This window comes from Palaemon carinicauda, chromosome 43 (assembly GCF_036898095.1).
Source record: "Palaemon carinicauda isolate YSFRI2023 chromosome 43, ASM3689809v2, whole genome shotgun sequence".
NCBI classification, from domain to species: Eukaryota; Metazoa; Arthropoda; class Malacostraca; order Decapoda; family Palaemonidae; genus Palaemon; species Palaemon carinicauda.
The window spans coordinates 15,450,470-15,477,095 of record NC_090767.1 but is presented as its reverse complement, the minus strand read 5'-3'; positions in this window follow the sequence as shown (position 1 = coordinate 15,477,095).

The following is a 26,626-nucleotide window of genomic DNA, read 5'->3' as shown; positions in this document are numbered from 1 at the left end:
ACTTTATGGCTCATCATTCAGCTACGCCGAAAGTAATTACCCCATGTAAATAGCATGGTTTGTATTTCAGTTACGGAACAACTGGGTTTTGAGACCAGCTCAAGCTCGATAGTCTTTTGTAGTGTCTGCACACTCGCCATCCTTGTGGGCTAAAGATGAGGGAGTTTGGGGGAACCAATTGGTCACCTACTGAGTCTTCAACAGCCATTGCCTGGCCCTGCCTGATCCTAGCTTGGGCACTTCTCATATGTATACATATGGTTAGTCTCTAGGGTATTGTCACTGTCCCTTTGTCTCTGCCATTCATGAGTGACCTTTAAAACCTTTAAAGATCAAAGGTTTGTGCAATGTGGAGGAACATACACATCTTTGCACCCCTTAAACTATATTCTGAAACTAATGACAATATACATAAGTTCAATAAAAATTAATAATTCCGTCGATACATACATATCCCAATGTCCAGTTTTCTATACCACTGGATCCTAGCTCTCCCATTTTCCATACCACTAGATCCTAGCTTTCCCATTTTCTAATCCAAGACCATTCAGAGGTGTCTTCACTACCACGGCACTTTTCTTCCGGCCGATCACATAATTCACTTCTAAAGACAGTCTGTCTCCGGCATTTTCTTTTTAATTTCTAAGCTTTGAAGGAAGTCGCTACTGCAATCATGTCAAAAATACTAAGGCCATTCCCTCTGTGGATTCATAACTTGTAAATAAGGGTTTCCCACAAGCGTCGTCACCATTTCTGCAAAATAATTAATGGTTACTACTGATATTTTACCTGACCTGGAGTCTTTATATATTTTGTTGGGACAGACCTGGTGTAAAATTACAAAGATTATGACTCAAAAACCACACTTTGGGGTGTATGTGTGATAGCGGCCACCTGTAAGTATGATGACGGCTAAGAATATAGCAGTGTAAGGGGGGGGGGGGGTCGCAGGGAGGCATTTGCCCCCAGTTAAGTAAATAGGTAAGGACACGGTTTGTAGGTTAGGTTAGGGGGGAAAGTTTAGTTTATTTGGTATCGATATTTTACGCTCGGAGGAGGAACTGGCCGCTGATATACAAAGGCTCCAACACTTTAAAAGGGAAACAAAGACATGAACATAGCCTAAGGTTTCCCACCTAACATAACCTAGGAGACGTATCCTTACCTCCTTAGTCCGTTAGACTGCCCTATCCTTACCTATTTATCCCCTTAGACCGCCGTGTCCTTAGCTTACCCCAAGACTAAATCTCAACCTTGTGCTTCCAAACCAGCTTTGATCCTGGCACGGCAACAATAAATTATGTATATCGTAAAACTAACTTCATAATATCGTATTGTGGACTTAGATAAACAACATATTGTCATTTTTCACATAAATAAAATGATTTAACTAGTAATAAGAAATTTAAAGCCTGTAAAAACGAAATATTCACACCCCAAGAGATATTTCATTAAGGACCAAAATGTAGGAGAAATTGTATATACTAAAAAAAAACAGCCTTTTCTGACACCATACAAAACTTTACCAAAAAAGACTTAATTACTATAATGAAACACATCCTGAACTTCGCATAATGTGACAATAACTATATATGATAACTCACCTTTATCTACATTTGAAAAAAGTTTTTCTATATTGGATAATTTGCCGTAAATTAAGAAAGGACGCCTTGACACATGTTGGACCTCCATCGTCTCAAATGTAAACAAACATTGTTCTTCCTCTTCTTCTGTTTTTCTTCAGAGATGGAACTGTAGAAGACACAATATTACTAAGAAAATATTAATAGAAGCCTTATTATTATTATTATTATTATTATTATTATTATTATTATTATTATTACTCCTGGTTCCTTATTGCTCACTCCGCAAAATAAGTTTACGGGCACTCTATCTCTTTATAAATAGGTGCAAAGCTTCTAAACTTATTCTTATTATTCTTATTAAGTTTATATTACCTGTGCCTTAAATAAATTAATATCATAATGAGATTCTCAATCTTTACTTTTATTCCCTTCTACCTTGAAATTAGATAGGATAACACCTTGCTATCATCAGTTTTGGCAACCCATTGTCTGTCAGTTTGGACTTCTTAAATTCTTCTTTTATTTGCATTGTTTATTGTTTATATCATCTCTTATCTCCCTGGTCTTCTTTTTCTTATATAAAGTTATACTATCTTTCACCAGTATTTGTACTTCTTTCTTCTTATGATTGTATTTTTCTTCTAATTCTGTTTAAACCTAATATCTTTTTCATTTCTCTTTTTTCTATAAAGTTCCTTTCTTTCCTTAATCTTTCTCCTTATTTCCTCGGTTACCCAAGGTTGTTCTTTGGTCTCATATATGTTTTATCCAAATGTTCTTGTTATATTTCTGCCATTATTATGTTTAGCTCTTCAATGTTTTTTTCATCCTTGCTGACAAGTTTTCTCTCTATAGATTTCACATATTCGTCTATATCTTTTGCGTCACTGCTATAATATGTAATTTTTTCCCACTTCACTTTATTGCAATTATTTTCTCTATTTGTTTTTACTTCTAATTCTACTGTTATTAAGTTGTGATCTGATATGTCTAATACTGTTTTATCTTCATCTATTTCCATACATTTAAATTGTTTATATAGCATATTATTTGCAAGTACAAAATCAATAGCACCTTTCATCTCCATTTAATAGTGTTAGGTTGTGGTTACCCATCCAATATAGCACCATTTCCCCATTTCTGTCTACTTGTTGGTGTCCCAGAAATCCCACGTGGCCGTTAAAATCCCCCATAACTAGCAAAGGAGTTGTTTCTCCTGCTTTTTGTATTAAATTTTCACATTCCTCTTTCAATTCTTGATCTCTTTTTCTATCTTCTGTATTTCCTGCTGCGAAATATACTAGTATTATCAAAAATGCTAAGTTGTGGCTTTTGCATTGTACCATTATTATATCACTATGTTTTGTTTCCATTTCCTCTGCTTCAGTGATATTATTGTTTTAAAAAATTAACATTAACCCACCACCCTTTTTGTCTTTAAAATCCCTTCTTTTTTCTATTTTTAACAGACCTTTACTTAGCTGTATTTTATCTATTTTTTGGTGCGTTTCTGTCAAACAAAATATATGAATTTTATTTGTGTTCATCTCGTTTTCTACTTCTATTAATGTCTGCTTAGTTAGTGCTTGGATATTTAACAGGCATATTTTTATACAATGGCTAACTTTTTTGTCTAAATTTATACCTTTTCTAATTTGCTCTGCTTGCGTTTGCTTCTTGACGAAAATTGTCGTTTCTTACTAGTTCTCCTCTCTTTATGTACCACCCCTGCTCTCCATTTTCTTTTTTCTCTCTCAATTCCTCTAGCAACTTCCTTTCTTTTTCCCTTTCCCTAAAAGTGAGGTCAGGTGCTATGAAAACTAAGTTTATTTAACCAGAGTTTGCAACGTTGTATCAGCAAAAGCAGCATTGAATAATAGCGAGTTTTCTTCTTCTTGGAAAAAGCGATTATTAAAGGATACTTATAATAATTTTACCTTCAAACAAACATTAAGTCAAGCAAGACTTATTATAACTACATTATATATTAATAGTGTCGATAGAAAGACTAATACTTCTGTCCAAAACCTGAACTATTTGCTATTGTTATTAATAATGATCTAAATCAATGTAATATATCCTTATCAAACGAAATCTATCCATTCCTATTACTAATAATTAATGCTACAAATGGTAATGTGGATAAATGAATGGTCAAATCGATTTGAAACAAGTTTAGACATAGATTCTTTATCATTAAACTATGAAGTGAGAATTTGGGAAGGTAAAAGAATGAATGTATGTAGAATAAATGGATATAGATAAAGGTTTGTTACATAATGTTTATAGAACTATTATAGAGAGCGATGGAAATATATGAAACCAATAAATAATTGAGAATTAAAATGTTTATGATAGAAACAAAGTGTTTTTAGGCCTATTACAAAGGAAAGTGGAATGATGCAAGATATGTCTCTCTGAGAGAGAGAGAGAGAGAGAGAGAGAGAGAGAGAGAGAGAGAGAGAGAGAGAGAGAGAGAGAGAGTAGGGTTCCCCTGCTGTATGGGATCGGAAAAGCAGCCATCAGAGAGAGAGAGAGAGAGAGAGAGAGAGAGAGAGAGAGAGAGAGAGAGAGAGAGAGAGAGAGTAGGGTTCCCCTGCTGTATGGGATCGGAAAAGCAGCCATCAGAGAGAGAGAGAGAGAGAGAGAGAGAGAGAGAGAGAGAGAGAGAGAGAGAGAGAGAGAGCGAGAGAGAGAGTAGGGTTCCCCTGCTGTATGGAATCGGAAAAGCAGCCATCAGAGAGAGAGAGAGAGAGAGAGAGAGAGAGAGAGAGAGAGAGAGAGAGAGAGAGAGAGAGAGTAGGGTTCCCCTGCTGTATGGAATCGGAAAAGCAGCCATGAGAGAGAGAGAGAGAGAGAGAGAGAGAGAGAGAGAGAGAGAGAGAGAGAGAGAGAGTAATGACTATTCCTTCCTTTTTACTCCTTTTCAGGGAGTGGCACTTTCTGGCCCCTACAACAAAGGTAGTTGATGATTTTTGTTAATAACATCATTAAGAAAGTATCTGAGCATTATATTGTTATCACCTTACATTTCATTAAACATATCAAGAGTAGGGTTGTCAGGCGTCCCGGATTTTATCCTTTTGTTCTCTGTCCCGCATTGATCCTTCTAGGACACCCTCATTGTCCTGATTTTAGTTCAACATAATGCTAATGTTGAGTGTGTATCCTCCCTCACTAATGTCCTGTGGACTGACGAGCGGAACAGGTTGAATGTAGCTTCTCTGTAAAGGATCTTGTTGACTGGTGCTAGAGAGGACCTACTGAAAAAATGTAAAACTTACTTACTTTGATGGCTGCTTTTCCGGTCCCCTACAGCAGGGGAACCCCCCTCTCTCCAGGACCTCCACTGTCGTTTTACCTTGTTCGTTCAGAGTATTTAACGTTTCATGTCTCATATTCTTCATTTACTGTTAAATCGTCACTGTCAAAGGACTCATGAAATGAGAAAATCTTCAGGGAAATATAATTAAAGAATAGAGATTTGAGTTAAATTTTTGCTTATGTAAATTTTTTAATTTTATCCTAACAAAATGTTTGTTGAAATTCCGTATAAATATGAGAGAGAGAGAGAGAGAGAGAGAGAGAGAGAGAGAGAGAGAGAGAGAGAGAGAGAGAGAGAGAGAGAGAAGGAATGGGGGAGGGGAGTACTAGGATAGCCACAGGTGTAAACACTGAAGGAGGGTTGGGCTAACTTGGGGGAACCTCTGCGTCACAGTTACGTGATTAAGTACCACTTCTTCGAAATGCTCTGAAGGAAGGGAAGAAGTTCCTCTTTTTTCTAAGAGTAAACGGGTTAATGAAGCACATCTGTCAATTCATTGTACCACCAAAAATTAGGCCAAGGTTTGAAACATTCATTGCTGTAGTTTCATGGAAATTCACAAGCCTATTTGTTTGATATGTGGGTAAAACACTATTACACGGCCTCTGGGAACGTTAGGGTAAGTGTACGGAATTAAATTAAGGCAAATTTACTAATCCTTTCTATGAAACTGTGTTATTAGGTAGAGTATTAAATACTCAACCTGTCAAAGATATTACGTTTCTCTAAAAAACCGAAATAGGATAGTGTGTAGATATATTTTTACTTATTATTATAAAAAACTGCAGACTTTAATCTGAAAATAATATTTTTATGTTATATAAAGCTAATAAGATAATAAGTACTTAAATTATTAATTTTATTATTCTCTCAAATTGTTTTTAAATAAATATATTTTTTCTATAGCTGGAAGTGTTGGGTTTGCAATAAGACAACGTCCTGGTGACCCAACTTTACTACAAGATATTCAAGAGCCGACTGACTGGCAACAGCGTATGCAGAGGCATGCTCGGCAGCGCATGGCCGGAAAACATATCGTACATCCCCCCCTTCAAGATTATACTTATACATGGCAAAAATAAAAGGGGAAAATGTCCCTAGATCAATGAGAAATGAGAGAGAAGAAAAAAATTAAAGCTATTTTTTTGCTACATAAACAAAAACAGAATAAATTACATAAATTCTCTGGAAAGAAATATCAACTCCTGATGCAATTACATACAACAGATAATAACATCATTCTACAAAGTCTTTGAGCCACTTGGGTTTACCGGCGGCCCTTCTCGGCCTACTAACGACGTTGGGCTCCTGTATGGGGAGTGTTCCCTGTTCTGTCGGGGTATGGCTTGCGGAGGTCTCGTGCTGAGACACGGGCGTGCCGGAGGGCGGAGCGATGACTCTCAGGTGTCGTCTATTCCTTTTTGAGAGCCTGCCGCCCCCGTTGAGCTTGACGGTGTACTGACGATGGGGCTTTGTTTCTGTTACTATGCCCGTTCTATCCCACTGCTTGGTAGCTTGGTTTTGTATGCGTACACGGGTACCTAGTTTGATGGGCGGCAGTCTTCTGGTAGTGCCAGGGATGCGCATCACCTCCTGCGACCTTGCCACTTGTAACTCCCTTCGACGTATCGTCTGCCTCCAATGTCTGTCTACTAACAGGTGTCTCCTGGCCGTCGGTACCCCATCGCGCAGCTGGAGACCCGTTGCAAGCTGAGACGGCGACTTGTTAATCTCTCTGAGGGGAGTGTTGGGATACTGAAGTATCGCCAGGGCTGTTTTGTCCGGCTCAAGGGCTCCAACTTTAACTTGTTTTCTCGGAGTAGCCTCTTTGCCGATTTGACAGCTGCTTCTTCCCTGCCATTAGACTGGGCCGACGACAGCCGGACCTTGACTCCCCATCTCCTGAAGAAGGCCTCCATCTCCTCGCTGGCCAAGTTCGTACCTCCGTCAGTTGATATTTGTTCCGGGGCTCCCCAACACGAGAAATATGATTGAAGGTTATTGCTGATTTTGTTAGATGTGGTACCATTGGGGAAGTGAGCTACTTCTAACCAACCTGTTAGTCTATCTGCATATACCACGTATACACTGCCTTCTATCTGGAACATATCTGCGACGACTTGCTGGAAGGGGCATTCCACAAGGGGTGTGTGCATCATTTCTTCAGGAGGCAGTGAGGGGGCGTGTTCATTGCATGAAGTGCATTGGGCACGGCGATGCTGAAGGTCCCCTTCTATTCCCAGCCAATAGACCGACTGCCTGGGTCTTCTAAGCCTAGAGTCGAGGCCTTGGTGTCCTGTGTGTAGGTTAGCAGCTACCTGGCGGCGTAAATCCTCGGGGATGACCAAACGAACACATCCTTTGTCCACTGAGTATGTCACCAGATCCTGGTTGATGGCTAGCCGGTCCCGAACGCTGAAGAAGGAACGAAGGCAGGCAAGTTCTTGCAATTTCTGTTAGGGCCAGTCGCCCGCTGCAACCCTGGCAAGCAAGAGCTGATATACAGGGTTGTTAGATGAGGTGCTCCTGAAGCAGTCTTCATCCAACACGATGATATCCGGTTCCAAGGCAGCCATGGTTGCACATGGCACTGCCACTTGAATGTCGTCCTCCAAATCCACGTCAGAAGCTTCGTAGGATGCTCGCATGGTCGGGTACCTTGAAAGAAAATCCGCGGCAGTGTTCCTTTTTCCGGGCAGGTATTTCATGTGGAACTTGAACTGGAGTGTCTTCTCTTTCAGGTTGAATAATCTTGGGTTGATGACGTCCTTGAGGGCTCTGTCACCCAGTAGTTTGATGAGTGGACGGTGGTCCGTGATGATGGTGAGATTAGGACACCCAAGTAGGAAGAACCTGGCCTTCCGCAAGCACCAGGTAAATGCCAGGCTTCTCCTTCTACGGGGACATACCCAGCTTCAGAGGGGGTGAGGTGTCGACTACCACACAGGGCAAGGCGCCAGCCGCCCTTGCAACAAAAGGGGCTGTCAGGTGACTGACAAATGCAATACTGCTGAAGGACTATAAAACCGATGCCTTCCTTGCTCCAATCCGTCATTATCGTCGTAGGGCATGTCTTGTCGTAATATGCCAATTGGCTAATTGTCAGATGACCTCCTGTGCCTGCCGGAGTTTGTCACGTAGCTGGCTATCCCAGTAGACGTTTTTTTCCGGTGGGTTTACTGAGGAGGTCCCCTAAAGGGCTCCATGATGGGCGCCGTTGCAAGAAAGGGAGCTAATTGATTCACGAATCCGAACCACGACCTAATATCCGTGATGGAGGGCTTCTCTGGCATATGGAAGTTACGAATGGCGTCTAGTCGTTTGTCTGCGAGCTTGTATGACTCCCATCCCAGGTGATAAAAGACGAAAGTAACCTCTCTCTTGCAGAATTTAAACTTCTCGGGTTTGAGTGTGATACCTGCAGAGGCACACGTTGACAGGAATTCATATACATGCCAGAATGCCTCTTCGATGCTGTGATCGTAGAGCAAAGTGTCGTCAATGCATTTATGCTTTCTGGTGATGTCTTGCAAGGCATCATCAAACCTTTTTGTGTAGGCGTCAGACGCAGAACAGTGACCCATGGGTGTTCTGCGATAACGGTATCGTCCCTATGGGGTGATGAAGGTCGTGAGTGGGCGGCTGTCCTCGTCCAATTCCACTTGATGGAAACCCCAGTGGGCGTCCGCCGTAGTTTTGTACGTGTGAATGGGGATGCTTGAAATCATGTCGAAGGGTGCCGGTGTATGATGAGTCTCACGAAGACAGTGGGCGTTGAGGCGCTGGAAGTCTACTGTGCGGCGAGGTTGGCCCGTCTTCTTGGCCCACAATTTCCGCAACACTTTACATTGAAGTTGCCGTACAACACCGCAACGTCTGGCTCTACGTCATCCCTGCCTGTGATGTCATCACTCGAGGTGCCAGCAGATTCCCTCTCACCGATAGCGACATGCGGGACACTTTCAACGTCTTAGCGTGCAGCTTCGAAAGTGCAGCACAGTGCCTGAAAGGCATCTACACTTTTAAATGTATCACATGCCTGAAAAACGTGCCTTTTTAATACAGGGGCACTGAAGCCTAACATTATTTTCCACAACAGCATGTATTTTATCAAGCACTCCCCGCATTTAGGACACTGAAAATCACAGTCGATGGCCTTCTGAGCACACCTCGAAAAAATAGTCGCTCACTGACTCCTCGCTCCCTTGTGCGAGGGCAAAGAATTCAGACCCCTGCACTGCCTGATTTGACGACCGCAACACAATATTCCCAGTGGCGTCCAGAGCTGTGTCTGGGGCGAGGGCGTTCCATTTGGCATCTGAATACCGAGCGTCCAGTGCACGCTGCAACGCCGGCGTGCAGTTGAGCCTAATGTGCAGGACAACATCCTGCAGTGGGAACTTGTCAAGGTGAATCCAACACGTCATCGAACGTCTCCAGGATCTGAACGCTGCCAAGGACATTTCCGAATCACACTTCTCAGGGGCAGCAGAGACAGGAACTTCACTGGCACGAGCTCCGGAACCGGGTAGGGCATCCTGAAGGGAACAGAACGTGTGTTGCTGGTCTGCAATTAACATCTGTGCTTGCATCACGGCCTGTGACAAGGCCCATGGCATCGCAGGTGAGGCCCGCCTCGGCGTGCCCATGGGTGGTCGACGTATCTGGGGCATGGCTTGGTTCTCATCCTACTCACTGCGCCATGTTGGGTTTGCCATGAGACAACATCCTGGTGACCGAACTTTATGACAAGATACTCAAGAGCCGACTGACTGGCAACAGCGTATGCAGATGCATGCTCGGCAGCGCATGGCCGAAAAACATATTGTACACAGCAAACTGTAGTTTCAGTTTCTGTCCTCCACACACACAGCTTAGTCAATGTTAAATTGTACTGTATAAATATTGTAAAGTACAGAATTACAGAAATATAGGCTATGTGTGCTGTGAGTCAAGTCCTCCGGACGAAAACAGTGAACACTTAAGAGTTCAGTTTAGCTTTAGTGATACAGTAGTATATTAAAGTAAAATACACTGCAGAACCAGCTGGACAATCTTACAAACAAAAAGTAGCCACTGGACAATTACAGTGCTGTATTTAACCCCTTAGGCAAAGAAGAATTGTTTGGGAATTTCCGCATTGTCAGGTGTGTGAGGACAGAGGAGAATGTGTAAAGAAGAGGCCAGACTATTTGGTTGTATGTCGGTAAAGGAAGAATGAACCATAACCCGATAAAAGGATCCAATGTAATCGATTTCTACATTTAATTGCAATTGTTTCTCTGAGCTCTTCTTCTAAAAGCTTAGTTGTATCAAACCTAGGTGTTCTATCTCCCTTTCTGTTGGGTGCTTCCAGTTTTAATTTCAGTGTGGCAATGAGGAGGAGCTGGTGGTCACTACCCATATCTGCACCTCTATAGCTTCTTACATTTCTCAGAGTCCTCCTTCTCTCTTTATCAATGGCAATTTGATCTGTCTGATTGTTGTCATTGCCACATGGTGAAGTCCATGTATAGATATGGATGTTCTTGTGTTGAAAAAGAGAACCTCCAATGACAAGATTATTTGCTAGACAGAAACGTATGAGATACATCTATCACTTTATTTCATGCCAGACAAGTGGCGTGGAATTAAAGTATCAGAAATACAGCCAAAATGTGCAGGGACTATTGAATGTAACTGTACTATATATAATATAAACTATAATCAATATTACCAAGAAGAGAATCAAGTCCTCTTAACCTTTCAAAGATAATACTCTTTTGGACAATGCATATATATAGGTTTAATTACTTATCATTACATACGACAGCGGATTTGAGTTTGAAAGTAACATGTCTATGTTATATAAAGCTTATGAAACTCTAATTCAAGCAATTATTAATTTTATTATTCTTTCAAACAGTTTTTAAATTATTCCTTCCTTTTTATATCTGAAAAAGTCTATATTTGAGTTTCTCAATGTGTTTATAGGTAGTAAATTTGCCATGGCAGCAGCCATCCAATGAGATACCACTGCTAGAGAGATATTGGGTCCTTTGGGCAGACAGTACTACATTGGATTCTTTTCTCTGGTTACGGCACAATAATAACCAAACAGTTGTTTTGTTTGTATGGAAGGATTGCCTTAAGTACATATATGCTCAGTATAATCATATACTGTAGTTGTGTGCTTAAGTGAAATCAGTCGTAGCTCAGCCCTCAAAGAGGAAGGACGTCTCAGCTTGCCCAAGAATCGGCTTACTTGGCACAGGGGACACCAGGCTCCCTCGCCTTGCCTACCATGAGCTCTTACAGCCTGACATTCATCTGTAATACCATCTACAAATCCAATGACCTCCCCTGCCAGGACTTCTGCCCACCAGATTCCGAGAAAAGGTGCATTCCATGCCAGAGATACTCTTATTTAAGAGATTATGTATGGGGTCATTTCATAATTAAATTGAATATTGAGGTGGACTTGAAAGCCTGCCATTATTAATTCTATTGTTGGTGAGATGATTGCACTCTATTCCATGATGCACTCATCCTGAATGTGACTCGTAGGAGAAGGGACCCGCCCCTCTACAAGAGCAGAATTTTCCCAAGGAGGAATCCAGATATTATAGATAAAATCAGCAGAGAAGAAAGTTTTTACATGCAGGAGGGCTGGTTCGGAGATGCTATCCTCCCACCTCCATGCAAGAAGAAGACCGGGTCTACAAAAGCCCAAGCTCTCTGCCAGTCACTGCACCTTTGCCCAAGTTCAAGGTCCAGCCCACTGAAGGAAAACCTTCCTATGCCGCAGTTCCCGCCCTCGCTTCTGCCAACTCCTAATCAAATTTCTCAACTCAGCCAAACTGCAAAGGGGAGCTCATTCTCACCCCCAAACATCAGGAGAGTGTCAGTTTCTGTGAGGTCGAAGGACATGATGGTGGGTTATAATAAAAGATTATCACTAAAAGGGTCACTTTAATGGAGAATGTGGGAGGCAGCAGTACACAGTTCCTTCGGCCATGAACTTGCCGGTTACACTACACGGACAAAAGAAAGCGGCGTCCCGTCACGTACATCATGCCAAGAATTATGGGTAAAAACAAATGATTGCACCCAAGCGTATAATCAACATTACCAATGCATCATAAATAAAAGTTTAATATTCTAACAGCTGTAACATTCAAAATTGACAGATGGGTCCGTGCCTGTGCAAACATTCTTGGTGAGACAGAACTGCTTGGAGGTCTCAGTGGTGGGGACATGGTTGCGTTGGACGCCCAGTATCCCTTGCAGTACTTGATAGGACTTTACAACCGCGCGAGATCGGTCCAATCAACAGGACCACAGGACTCACACCAAGAGAGAGCAATGTCGGCAGTAGCCTTTGCTGAACTCGTCCTCTACATTGAAGAAACAAGACAAGATGAGGAGACAGCACTAGTATTTATATTGGGCGATCTTGTCCACCTATATCAGTCGAGAATGGAACAGCTCAGAGTGCAGCTCGATACGAGAGTCCACTCCACACGACTGAAACAGAGACTGCTATCTCAGTTTCCTGACGTGCGAGCACACACCAAGGGGAGAGACATATTGATGGCATTTGAAGAAGATCTCGGTGCTGCTCTTGACAAAGCCTGCGAACTGGACAGTGATAGTGATGCAGTCCATCTTGCACGTGGTGCACACATTGTTCGCCACCATATGTTTGGAGAAGCCAAGACCTTCACAGGATTCCCTGAAGGATGTCAAGAAGAATCTGTGCCACCATTGCTGTTTGCACCAGTCAGCATGATTCTCGAGAGACCCAGCATCAAGGACCAGACGGAAGACACTAACCCTGCAGCAATTACCACAGCCTAGATACTGAAGTTCAACAGGGTCAAACACAAGCGAACTCGTGGCACCACATCGTCCACCTGTGTCAGGCACAGTGTTGCACAAGAGACCCAACTTCCAACATACATAGGGATGATGTTGCATGCTCATACACGCAAGAAAGAATTAGTCGACAGACTTTCACACCTTGGCTTAAGCATCTCGTATGACAGAGTGCTCCAGCTCTCAGCACAGATGGGCAACCGTGTCTGCAAACAGTTTCACAGAGAACAAGCGGTCTGCCCTCCAAAGTTGCGTGGCGAAGTGTTTACAACTGCCGCTGTAGACAACGTAGGCCACAACCCCAGTGCAACAACATCAAAAGACTCCTTCCATGGTACCGGTATTTTTTTAAACCTAGAACAACAATGAATCTAATCAATAACTCAAACAATCTTTACTTTACAGACTTTGAGTAAAATATTGTCTTGTCAAAAATACATAATGATGAATATTCATCTCTCATGAATCAAGTGGAGTACTGTAATGAATTATGTCATTTTGAAAAATGGATATTGTCATGTACTGTAAAAATATTTGACCCAGAGGTCATCGCACATGTAGAATTCAAGTGGCAGCCATTTTGGAATCCAATATGTTGGCTAATTCATAAAGATACACAATGCAGATTGTAACCATCGGATTCCTTTCCTCCCAAAACATACATTTGGGCACCAGAATCGAGTCAATAGCAGCATTAGACCCAAAGATAATCGAAAATGTAGATTTCAAATGGCAGCCATTTTGAATTCCAATATGGCAGACATGAAGAGAGAATTCATGATGCTTGAATCAAAATATGCACAATCCTTTTGACATTACAAGCTAAACCACCACACTACTAAGTTTTCAGGATTATTCTTATAATTGATATTATAACGTTGTGAAGATGCTGTGTGATATTAGGAGCAGAACTGATTCTGTACTCCACAAAATTGAGAATAAATAAGTGCATCGATAACTGTGGAAAGTTTAGTACCAGTCAGAACGATATTTACAACTAACAGAGAAGGAAACAAGAATATAATCTATTCTGATTTTTCCCATAAATTAAATTTTAAGAGCATCAAATATGTAGTATTTCATATATATTTTTATTTATATTTATCAAAATTAATGTTTTCTAGCTTCAGACTACTTCTTCTCTCAATAATGGTAGATTAAGGTACTCGCGGTCATTCTTTTTCCATCGTATAGATATGAAAATCTGCAATGATCCTTCTCTTTATCCTTTCAAATGACACGACTTTGTATTCTAAGGGAAAAGTTTATGGAACTGGAGATATCCATCAGTAGTTATAATTATATAATAAAAGTAATAATAATTTCATATCAAAACTGGTCTTAGTCTCTCTTCAATTGATTGTGGATTTCAATCTACCATTATCGAGAGAAGAAATAAATTATTAAAATAAGATATTTTAAAAACAGTAACATAATTAAAGTAGATATTTCATATATAAAATATAAAAACCTAAATAAGAGTCAGAGAAATATGATAGAATGTTGTACCCGAGAGTGTTCCTTCAAGATAGATGTGTTGTGACCCATTTCAGAATCTGCACCGTGTTGGAATATTCTCACTTGGCGCTGCGCAATGTGAAGATTCCCAGATCGCTCGACCAAGTTGGAATATTCTCACTTGGCGCAGCGCAATGTGAAGATTCCCAGATCGCGCGACCAAGTTGGAATATTCTCGCTTGGCGCAGCGCAATGTGAAGATTCCTAGATCAAGATTCCCAGATCGCGCGACCAAGTTGGAATATTCTCGCTTGGCGCTGCGCAATGTGAAGATTCCCAGAACGCTCAACCAAGTTGGAATATTCTCACTTGGCGCAGCGCAATGTGAAGATTACCAGATCAAGATTCCCAGATCGCGCGACCAAGTTGGAATATTCTCGCTTGGCGCTGCGCAATGTGAAGATTCCAAGAACGCTCAACCAAGTTGGAATATTCTCACTTGGCGCAGCGCAATGTGAAGATTCCCAGATCAAGATTCCCAGATCGCGCGACCAAGTTGGAATATTCTCACTTGGCGCTGCGCAATGTGAAGATTCCCAGAACGCTCAACCAAGTTGGAATATTCTCACTTGGCGCAGCGCAATGTGAAGATTCCCAGATCGCGCGACCAAGTTGGAATCGTATTTTGTTTGTTGTTTAGTGAAACAGATTCCCGTATATAGGCCGACTGACTCTTTTACCTTATATGGCAATAGGTGTGTTAACAGCATTAGGTTGTATATGTGATCTCCTCGTCATCTATGCAGTGATCAGGCCATTATTTAAAGTCAGGTCATTATGTGTGTGTTTCATTTGTTTCCAAGGCGTCTTAGTTATTGTGGTTATGGAATTGCCACCCCTATCTGTCACTGTGTTTAGGCCACTTAAAATTGTTGAATGTCAGCCTCTAATTCACAAACAATGGGGAGGGTGTTGTAGTTAATTAACTAATATAATTTTTATGCATTTGTTGTTTTTTAAACAGTGTCATAAATTACAAATGAATATGTAAACAAAAAAGGATATGCAATCAGCAGTCATATATGTTCGCGGTGTAGACCCATGTCTAATTTTGCCAGTGAATAATCTATTCTAGTTTGACTTCTTTCAGGGTTTAAATTGTCACCAAGTCAAATCAAAGAATGATTTAGAAAGTTTGTCAAATGACTCAGTTATTAGTTATTCCTAGACTACATGATAATAAGTATTGAACTGGCAATTGAAACACTTGTTGGGACTTGACGTTAATGTCGTCTGCTTGTGCTTTATTTAGGCGTCAACACCCTTAGGGAACCCAACACTTCATTCCAACTTTGCCGCACAAAGTAAGAATACTAACATCGCGCAAACCCGATTTGGAATTGGCGCAGATTCCAACATAGCGCGGAACACAGCAACTACCTCCTATTCCACCACCTCCACCAAGATGGAATCAGGACCTAGCAGACTGGGTCTGCTTTCCACTACTAGCCATAGAGGAATGGGCAGTCAGCTACGTTCCTCCAGAGGACATAGATCAGCTAGAAAAAAAGACCTGGTTGATGCTTTTCACAATGCAGCCAACAGAGCTATGCCCCTAAAGGCAGCAGGAGGTCACCATACATACAAGGACTCCTGGTACTACTGCCAGGGGGTTGAAAACCAGGCTAAACACAGTCACAAAAATATACAGAAGAAGGTCCACAATAGAAAGCATTGGAGATTGTGAAAGCCAAATTGGACACTAAGGAACAGAGGCTTACCTTCAACATACCTATTTAGAAGATTTGCCTATATATATATATATATATATATATATATGTGTGTGTGGATGCCTCTGGTTATATAAAAAATAAAAATAAAACATTTCTGTATTTATAACGACAATTTTATCTCTACTTTTATAACGTTTATTTCTTTCTAACCCCATTCAATAGTTAAAAACCTCCAAATGTTTTTACATTTCCCTTAAAGACTTATATATTGTGGAGCCAACCCCGTTTTCGAAATTGACCTCACGTTGTTGCAACACCATTTTATTCGAATAAATGTGGAATTTTCGAAAATGTACGTGGAGATCCCTTAGAGTTTATTCTCTTATGCCCAAATAAGGCAACTGAACTCTGTTTTCAATATTCCAGTGAAATGAAAGAGGTAGTTCATAAAATGCTTTTAATATCTTTAATCAAAACAAGTTTATATAGAGAAAAAAAGGAAAATATATACAATAAGTTGAATTATCAGGCATTTTTCACATAAATGTTTGGGATATTTCTCGACAGTTACAGATTTGTTATGAGTATTATACGAAATTTCTGAATGACGTTATATATTCAATTCCACAATCCTAGTTATCTTTGAAATTCATTCCCATGAATTAAACTATATTATTAAGACTCTGTCTGTCTGTCTGTCTGTATAGATTGCCTTACCTTGTGTAAGACTATTAAGACTCCTTATGCGATGGCGATATTATATGATAATATATGGGGATTCCAATTCCCAATCTGGGAATCTTAACAGATTGAGAACAAATTATGTAAGGAATATCCTTCACCAATCGTAGGAATTCCCGAAAAATACTGATTTCTCTATATAAAGATGAAAGTGACTCTCTGAGTAGGACTGTATGAGTTGCATCTAAATTGCCATAAAAATGAAAGGAATGCATAGGCCTATTTACATATACGAGATATTGTGACCTAATATATTCAACCCATTGAAGCCTAGTTAGACCTATTGATCAGTGACCTTTGAGTGTTGTCCAATATTATTTTAATATTGAACAATATTAGTAGCATCATTTTTCTATATTTGACTATTTCTATGGTAGATTTCAAAACCGAAATATTTTGTGAATTTGAGTTTTCTTTCTTAAATGTTTCGAAAGAGTTTTTTGTTCTGTTAATTGAATCAATCATTTAGTTAGAATTAATCAAGTGGAATTCTATGATTTAGGGCAATTTCATATATGTTTAATATATTGCTGTTTGGTTCCCAGTCAAGAGCTTTAGTATATAGTATATATTATAGTTCCCAGACTTCGGGATCCATTCCAATATAATATATTGTGTTAATGCCCAGACCTGGGAACAATATATATATATATATATATATATATATATATATATATAATAAAACACCTACATTGATAGCCTGACATATGAACTTCATTTAAAAAATTAAAAAGTTTTAATTTTGATAAACAAATATGGAATCATTGGCAAGTATGTACTGAGTGTCACCCTTGGATCTCTCTCTCTCTCTCTCTCTCTCTCTCTCAGTAATCGAGTCAAACTTAAAAATGGTCTCTTCTCAAATAATAACCTCCTTCCAAGTTCGTTAGCGGAGGTAATAATAATAATAATAATAATAATAATAATAATAATAATAATAACAAGTCTTACATTTTCTGTATAAGATTTGTAATAATGTTTTTAAGTCAATAAGGATTAATGATATTGAGTGTGTGTGTGTGTGTGTGTGTGTGTGTGTGTGTGTGTATTTAACACAAAGTAGAGACTAGATTCCTTAAGTGTAGTGTTTGAATACACAGTTTTGGAGGGTGTAGTTAACACCGGAAGTTTAATAGTGCAGTTAAATTCATCTTCTATACATTGGCAGGGTTAAAAGATGGATAAAAAGTGGGTGCAGATACTGCTAGACCCTTAAAGCAATATCTACATGTGATATTAACACACCTAGGCCTATGCCTAGCCCTCCTTGGTCCTAACTTGGGTGGAGAGTGGGCCTTGTCCTACTCGATAGGGCAGTGATTCTGTCCCTTGCCCCCTGCCATTCATGAGCGGCCTTTAAACCTTCAAACATGTCCTGAAGTTAAGTCTGGGGTTTGGTCAGTTATCAGCAGATAAAGGAAAGGGATTATTTAATTAAATGATATGTCTGTTAATCATTACATTATAATAGATAGATTGGTCATTGACAGTCGACCCCTAATCAGGCCTTCCAATCCCTCAGACGATCAGGGATTAGACTTAAAAAGGAATAACTGAAATATTTCGAAACAGAACTAGGCCTAACCTCTTTATTTTCTGCCAATCGTCTTTAATGTTTGAACAATAAATGCTTAATGGTTAATGAGGTTTCTTGGGTTGAGAAGAGCATTATATATTAGGCAGTTAGTCAACTGTAGTTGGTCACAGCCATTGCCAGAGAAAAAGAAAAAAAAAGAATAAATTCATCCTACATTTGGCAATATAGATTTCTCTTGGGATTAGCTTTCAGTCTTTCTCCAACATTCAATCACCAATGTATGTTGACTTAATAATTATCTTCTCGTGTAATTATGCCAACATTATTCAAATAGAGGAAATTACATAGAAAACAATGGAATAGGCCTAGTTTTATGTATCAAACCCATTCACTTTATCCTGATCGCGAGAAAGACGTATTTGGTGCTTGAATGTCTTTCATTCTAACTTCGACTTTGCATAAATAGTTATCATTGTGTACGTTTTATGATTTTAATATTAAAATAGCCATTATTCAAATCAAATAAATTAGATATAAACAAAAATAAAGCAAAAGTTACTTAAAGTTATGATTTACAGATTCAAAACTAAATTTTAAAAACGAAGCCGACGCTAAGTGAAATCGAACGATTGAACTCTGAGACGAGAAACTCCTTTGACTCGCTGTGTGCTTCTCTCTCTCTCTCTCCTCTCTCTCTCTCCTCTCTCTCTCTCTCTCTCTTCTCTCTTTCTCTCTTTCTCTCTCTCTCCTCTCTACTCTCTCTCTCTCTCTTTCTCTCTCTCTCTCTCTCTCTTTCTCTCTCTCCTCTCTCTCTCTCTCTCTCTCTCTCTCTCTCCAGAACTTGAACCTGAATTGATGTTGCTACCGTTGTTGTGTTGGTGTTTGTTATTCATGATGTTGATAGTACTGTTGTTGTTCTGTGTTGTTGTTCTTGATGTATTTGCTGATTGTTGTTTAGGATGTTGTTGCTACAGTTTTTGTTCTTGATGTTGTTGCTCAAGTTGTTTTGTGTTGTTCTTGGTACTGTTGTTGTATTAGTGTGTGTTGTTCTTGATGTTGTTGTCCTTGGTGTTGATTGCGTGTTGTTTTTATTGTGTTTGTTGTTTTTGGTATTTGATTTATTGATGTTACTACTGTTGTTGTTCTGTGTTGTTGTTCTTTATGCTGTTGCTACTGTTGTTGTTCTGTGTTGTTGTTCTTTATGTTGTTGCTACTGTTGTTGTTCTGTGTTGTTCTTTATGTTGCTGCTACTGTTGTTCTGTGTTGTTGTTCCGTATGTTGTTGCTACTGTTGTTGTTCTTTATGTTGCTGCTACTGTTGTTGTTCTGTGTTGTTGTTCTTTATGTTGCTACTGTTGTTGTTCTGTGTTGTTATTATGTGTTGTTGTTCTTTATGTTGTTACTACTGTTGTTGTTCTGTGTTATTTTTCTTTATGCTGTTGCTACTGTTGTTGTTCTGTGTTGTTTTTGTTCTTTATGTTGTTGGCATGTTGTTGTTCTGTGTTGTTGTTCTTTTGTTGTTGCTACTGTTGTTCTTTATGTTGCTGCTACTGTTGTTGTTCTTTATGTTGTTGCTACTGTTGTTTTTTCTGTGTTGTTCTTTATGTTGTCTTTACTGTTGATGAGTTCTGTGTTTTTCTGTATGTTGCTGCTACTGTTGTTGTTCTGTGTTGTTGTTCTTTATGTTGTTGCTACTGTTGTTGTTCTGTGATGTTGTTCTTTATGTTGCTGCTACTGTTGTTGTTCTGTGTTGTTGTTCTTTATGTTGCTGCTACTGTTGTGGTTCTGTGTTGTTGTTCCGTATGTTGTTGCTACTGTTGTTTAGTGTTGTTATTCTTTATGTTGCTGCTACTGTTGTTGATCTGTGTTGTTGTTCTTTATGTTGCTGCTACTGTTGTTTTTTCTGTGTTGTTGTTCTTTATATTGTTTTGTGTTGTTCTTCAGATTGTTGCTTGTGTTGTTGTTCTGTATGCTGTTGCTACTGTTGTTGTTCTGTGTTGTTGTTCTTTAGGTTGTTGCTACTGTTGTTGTTCTTGATGTTGTTGCTACTGTTGTTGTTCCTGGAATTATTGCTCTGAATGTTGTCCGTTGTTTCCATCGGTGTTGTTTTCTCTGTTGTTTTTCTTGGTGTGAATAAAACCTTCACTGTTGTTTTTCTTGATATCTTAATTCCTGTTGTTTCAGTGTTGTTTGTCTTAGGTAGTTGTTTCTTATGTTGTTGTTCCTAATGACATTTTCCTTTAAAGTTGTAAAACTAATGATGATGAAATTAAGATTAAGATTTCTCTCGTCTGTAATTCAAGGCTGATGGGTTCGAACGTTCAAAGGGATTTGACTTCGTCTTCATATATCATATTTATTTATTACAAATACAACCCAAATAAATTAATGCTTGTAATGATTAAATAAAATTATGGAGTTCTTTTGATGAATTCAATGATAGTTATACCGCAAATGATATGTGTAGAATCACTTATGTTAAATTGAAGTCAAAATTGAGGACATACGAACGCAAATAGAACACTATTGTTGCTACACTTGTGTCAAATCGTAACTCGAACGAATCTTCGAAGTGATTTGACTTCGTCTTCATTTGTTAAATTTATATGAAACAATTGGAACATGAAGTGAGTCTAGTAATTCTTGATGATTAAATAAAAAGGTGTTTTTGTTGAATTTAATCAGATATGTACCGGGAACAACTGGTATTATAAATACTTGTCCAAATGAAGTCAAAACTTGAACCCACACGAACGCAAATACTTGAGAAATGGTTGCAACGGGTCCCTCCCCCTCACCCCTTATCTTAAGGCTGAGATCATCTAAAAACGAAAGAACGAGACTTGTCAAATCATAAATTGAATTCCCAAAGTAGTTTATTATGTTTTATTATAAACTAAATGATAAACTTTTAGGTCTTACGTGACATTAATAATTAATTTCTTTGCTTAGTTGTTTCTTGTGGTGTCTGCAACCTCACCATCCATGTGAGGTAAAGATATGGTGTCTGGTGTCTCTCTCTCTCTTTATCAAATTTGTTTAATCAACATCTGTTTCTATCTTTAGACCTCGTGACGTAGTGGTAAGCGCACTCACCCATGAATGGCAGAGGCCAGGAACAGGACAATGCCCTAGAGACTGATGATATATGCACACACACACACATTGTCCTGTTCCTGACCTCTGCCATTCATGAGTGACCTTTAAACCTTAAGTCACTCAGAATGTAGGGGTGTCGTGCATACACAATCCGTGGGGATGTCGTGCATATATAGACTGTGGGGAACATCTAATGTCAGTTTTTGTCTCTCATATTGTGATAATTAAAACTTCTCATTTTTTGTGGTCAAATTAACTATTTGTAATCTGAAGTTTGAATTTGCCAGACCACCTGTGTGTGTGTGTGTGTGTGAGAGAGAGAGAGAGAGAGAGAGAGTTGAAGATTGGGTTGTTAGGGGAAGAAAGAGGGAGAGGAATGGTGTGTGGTAGTAATAGGCCTAGTCAACCCTGCCTCTCTCCACTCCCTTCGGTTTAATGGCATCATGTCATGGACAGATTATGAATTTTATAATAAAAAATCAATTTCATTATTACTACTTTCGATTTTAGAGCAGAGGCCGATGGGGGAAGCTACCTTACGTCATAATGAAAATAGACAAGTTCATCACATCGACGTTGCTCTATTGCGTAGGATTACTCTCTCTCTCTCTCTCTCTCTCTCTCTCTCCTCTCTCTCTCTCTCTCTCTCTCTCTCTCTCTCCACTAATGATTTCCGAGAGTATAATCCCAGAGTTTCATGAATAAACGAATAGAATTTTGAACGAAACTTTCTGGGAAACATCTGATTCAAATATGGCGTTTCATTCTGATTAAATTTTCTCATTTTATTTCGTTTTGTAGACTGACGATTGTGATCTAATCCTTACAGAGACATATGAGTGAGTGAGGATCTCCTATTTCATTATTGATATTTTCGATTTCGAAGAGAGGCCGACGGGGGAAGCTACCTTATGTCTATATGTAGACCAATCATGTTGGAAATTAATTAGATGAACTTTGGTTTAAGTGTGTATGATTAAACTTGAAATTTCTTTTGTTAGATATGATCTCTCTCTCTCTCTCTCTCTCTCCTCTCTCTCTCTCTCTCTCTTCTCTCTCTCTCTCTCTATAGAATCAACGGATAGTTGCATTAAGAACAAAGGAATAGCAGACAAAGATTTATCAAATGTGTACGTGTGTCTGTAAGAGAGAGAGAGAGAGGAGAGAGAGAGAGAGGAGAGAGAGAGAGAGAGAGAGAGAGAGAGGGGAGAGAGAGAGAGAGAATTAAATCACATATATACCCTATAATGCAAAGTCGTAGTTTTGAGTAGTATCACTTGTTGCCAAATGTAAATGGAAAGGCTAATGTAGTATCAGTGTTATTAAGGGAAATAAAGGTGTTGGGAGGAGATTTGGCAACGATGCTCATCGCTTACTCGAATCATTCGGTTTTTAATATAAATATTTCTATTTTGTTCACAATGTGTGATTTATTGTTATTTTTATTATATATATCATTTTATATAATGTTTATATTTATCATAAAATGCAAATTTTCAAATACATTCAAAATTATAGACCTATTAAAGTCTAGAAAATCTGAAACTTTAAGATATTGAAGTTACTGTATTCGCCTTGAACAAAACACACGCACGCACACTCACATTTACGATAGCAGGTTGCTACACACTTGTCCTTCCCCGTATCCTACCAAGTCCCTCCCCTATCCTACACAGTATCCTACACTTTCCTCTCTCCTCCTCTTTCCTACCCTGACCCTCAGGCAATAATGCATTAGAGGTTCTTCACCTCTATTTTGAGGTGTCATCCTTCTAGCAATAGATGCTCTCTGACCTCTATTTTGAGGTGTCATCCTTCTAGCATTAGATGTTCTCTGACCTCTATTTTGAGGTGTCATCCTTCTAGCATTAGATGTTCTCTGACCTCTATTTTGAGGTGTCATCCTTCTAGCATTAGATGTTCTCTGACCTCTATTTTGAGGTGTCATCCTTCTAGCATTAGATGTTCTCTGACCTCTATTTTGAGGTGCCATCCTTTTAGTATTAGATGCTCTTTGACCTCTATTTTGAGGTGCCATCCTTCTAGTATTAGATGTTCTTTGACCTCTATTTTGAGGTGTCATCCTTCTAGCAATAGATGCTCTCTGGCCTCTATTTTGAGGTGTCATCCTTCTAGTATTAGATGCTCTCTGACCTCTATTTTGAGGTGCCATCCTTCTAGTATTAGATGTTCTTTGACCTCTATTTAGAGGTGCCATCCTTCTAGTATTAGATGTTCTCTGACCTCTATTTTGAGGTGTCATCCTTCTAGTATTAGATGTTCTTTGACCTCTATTTAGAGGTGCCATCCTTCTAGTATTAGATGCTCTTTGACCTCTATTTTGAGGTGTCATCCTTCTAGCATTAGATGCTCTCCGACCTCTATTTTGAGGTGTCATCCTTCTAGCAATAGATGCTCTCTGACCTCTATTTAGAGGTGCCATCCTTCTAGCATTAGATGTTCTCTGACCTCTATTTTGAGGGTGTCATCCTTCTAGCAATAGATGCTCTCTGACCTCTATTTAGAGGTGCCATCCTTTTAGTATTAGATGTTCTCTGACCTCTATTTTGAGGTGCCATCCTTCTAGTATTAGATGTTCTCTGACCTCTATTTTGAGGTGCCATCCTTCTAGCAATAGATGCTCTTTGACCTCTATTTTGAGGTGTCATCCTTTTAGCAATAGATGCTCTCTGACCTCTATTTTGAGGTGCCATCCTTCTAGCAATAGATGCTCTCTGACCTCTATTTTGAGGTGCCATCCTTCTAGTAGTAGATGCTCTTTGACCTCTATTTTGAGGTGTCATCCTTCTAGCATTAGATGCTCTCCGACCTCTATTTTGAGGTGTCATCCTTCTAGCAATAGATGCTCTCTGACCTCTATTTAGAGGTGCCATCCTTCTAGCATTAGATGCTCTTTGACCTCTATTTTGAGGTGTCATCCTTCTAGTATTAGATGCTCTCTGACCTCTATTTTGAGGTGCCATCCTTCTAGTATTAGATGCTCTTTGACCTCCAGGATGTCCTCAGAACCAAATCTCTCCTCTTCCTCTGAGAGCTCTTCATTACTGCTCCGCTCCTTTGAGAGATTTCTATTTCTTCTTTCTGCCTATGAGAGCTCTCTCTTCCTCCTCTCTCTCTCTTTAAGAGCTTTTTATTATTCTTCTCTTTCTTTGATACCTCTCTTGTTATTCATCTCTTGCTTAGTGACTTCACCATTACTGGTCTCTTCCTTTGAGAGCTTTCTTTTTCTCCTCTTTTTCCTTGATAGCTTTTTATCACTTCTCTCTGTCTTTGAATCGTCTTCAGACTGATGTACTTCAAGAGTAGGAACTTTTTCTTCTTCCTCCTTCTCCTCCTTCTCTTCTTCTGCATCCTTCTCTTCTCCTCTTTGAGGAAGACCCGCCTCTTTTTCTTGTTCTTCCACTGGAAGATCGATTTCATCTTCCAGTTCATCCTGGACCTCTTCTCCAGCAGGAAGATCGATTTCATCCTCCAGTTCTTCCTGGAAAGTTTCTTCAGCTGGAAGAAATTCACCATCTTTCAGCTCTTCTTGGAACACTCCTTCAGCTGGAAGATCGATTTCCTCTTCCACTTCATCCTGGAGTACTCCAGCAAGAAGATCGATTTCATCTTCCAGCTCATCCTGGAACACTCCTTCAGCTGAAAGAAATTCACCATCTTCCAGCTCTTCCCTGGAACACTCCTTCAGCTGGAAGAAATTCACCATCTTCCAGCTCTTCTTGGAACATTCTTTCAGCTGGAAGATCGATTTCCTCTACCACTTCATCCTGGAGTACTCCAGCAGGAAGATCAATTTCATCTTCCAGTGCATCTTGGAACACTCCTTCAGCAAGAAGATCAATTTCATCTTCCAGCTCTTCCTGGAACACTCCTTCAGCTGGAAGAAATTCACCATCTTCCAGCTCTTCTGGAACATTCCTTCAGCAGAAAGAAATTCCCCATCTTCCTGTGTAGTTTCTCCTTCGATTTCCTTGAGAAGATTCTGCAAAAGCTCTTCATCTCTCACAGTCTCTCCTCCTTTTCCGTTTCTTCCATTTCGAAATTCGCGCAAAATGCTTTGAAAACTTCTTGAGAAGCCATATCTATGATTACCGAAACCTTTCCTGAATTTAGCATTATGTTTGAAAAAAGCGAGTTGAGGAGAGAGAGAGAGAGAGAGAGAGGAGAGAGAGAGAGAGAGAGGAGGAAGAGAGGAGAGAGAGAGAGAGAGGAGAGAGAGAGAGAGAGAGAAGCCATTAGAATCCAAGAAATTCTTCTTTTGGCTTCAACTGGAGTCCAAATATCTTCAGGTATGAAGGGGAGAGGAGAGAGAGAGAGAGAGAGAGAGAGAGAGAGAGAGAGAGAGAGAGAGAGAGAGAGAGAGAGAGAGAGAGAGAGAATAAATCAACAGAGAATCCACAAGATAAAGATATATCGAAAGGAATTAAAAAAACAATAACAAAAGGAAAGATTTATTCATAGTTTTCTTTCTGGGCGAATCGTAACATTATTATCAGCTAAAAACGTTTCTGAGGCAAAATCTCACCCTCTGAAGACATTCTGGAAGCATTCTTGTTTCATCTTCATTCATTCCCAGAATGTAATGTTCGCCTTCCCTATCAATTTCCTTTGTATTCGTGTTAACAATTATGGGAATAATCGAAAGATTAAGGAATTCCAACTCTCTCTCTCTCTCTCTCCTCTCTCTCCTCCTCTCTCTCTCTCTCTCTCTCTCCTCTCTCTCTCTCTCTCTCTCTCTCTCTCTCTTTCTCGTAGGAATCTTCAAAGTGTCTCTAGAGGAAAAACGTGAAAATTTTTACGCTGAAAACGATTTTGTTCTCTTCCGAGGATTTCATTCCCTTAATTCTTCGTTCGTTTTCACTCCAATTATGGAAAATTCTATCTTATTCTAATGTCCGGTGTAATAGGGAGAGAGAGAGAGAGAGAGAGAGAAGAGAGAGAGAGAGAGAGAGAGAGAGAGGAGAGAGGAGAGAGAGAGAGAGAGGAGAGAGAGCATTCTTGTCATATTTCATTTTCGTTTATTCCCGGACAATATCGTTCATCTTCCTTGTGAATCTCTTTAGAATTCGTCTTCTTCTTCTTCTTCTTCTTCTTCCTCTTCTAAATATTAGAAATATGTTCTCAATCGTCCTACAATCTATTCGGAAAATGTTAAATCATTATTAATAGAGAATTATGAACATATAAAAATAATAGGCAAATCAGTAGAGTTACTTCAATGTCGGAGGGAAATTTTGGGTGAGTTTTTATGTTGGCGAATAACTCGCTAA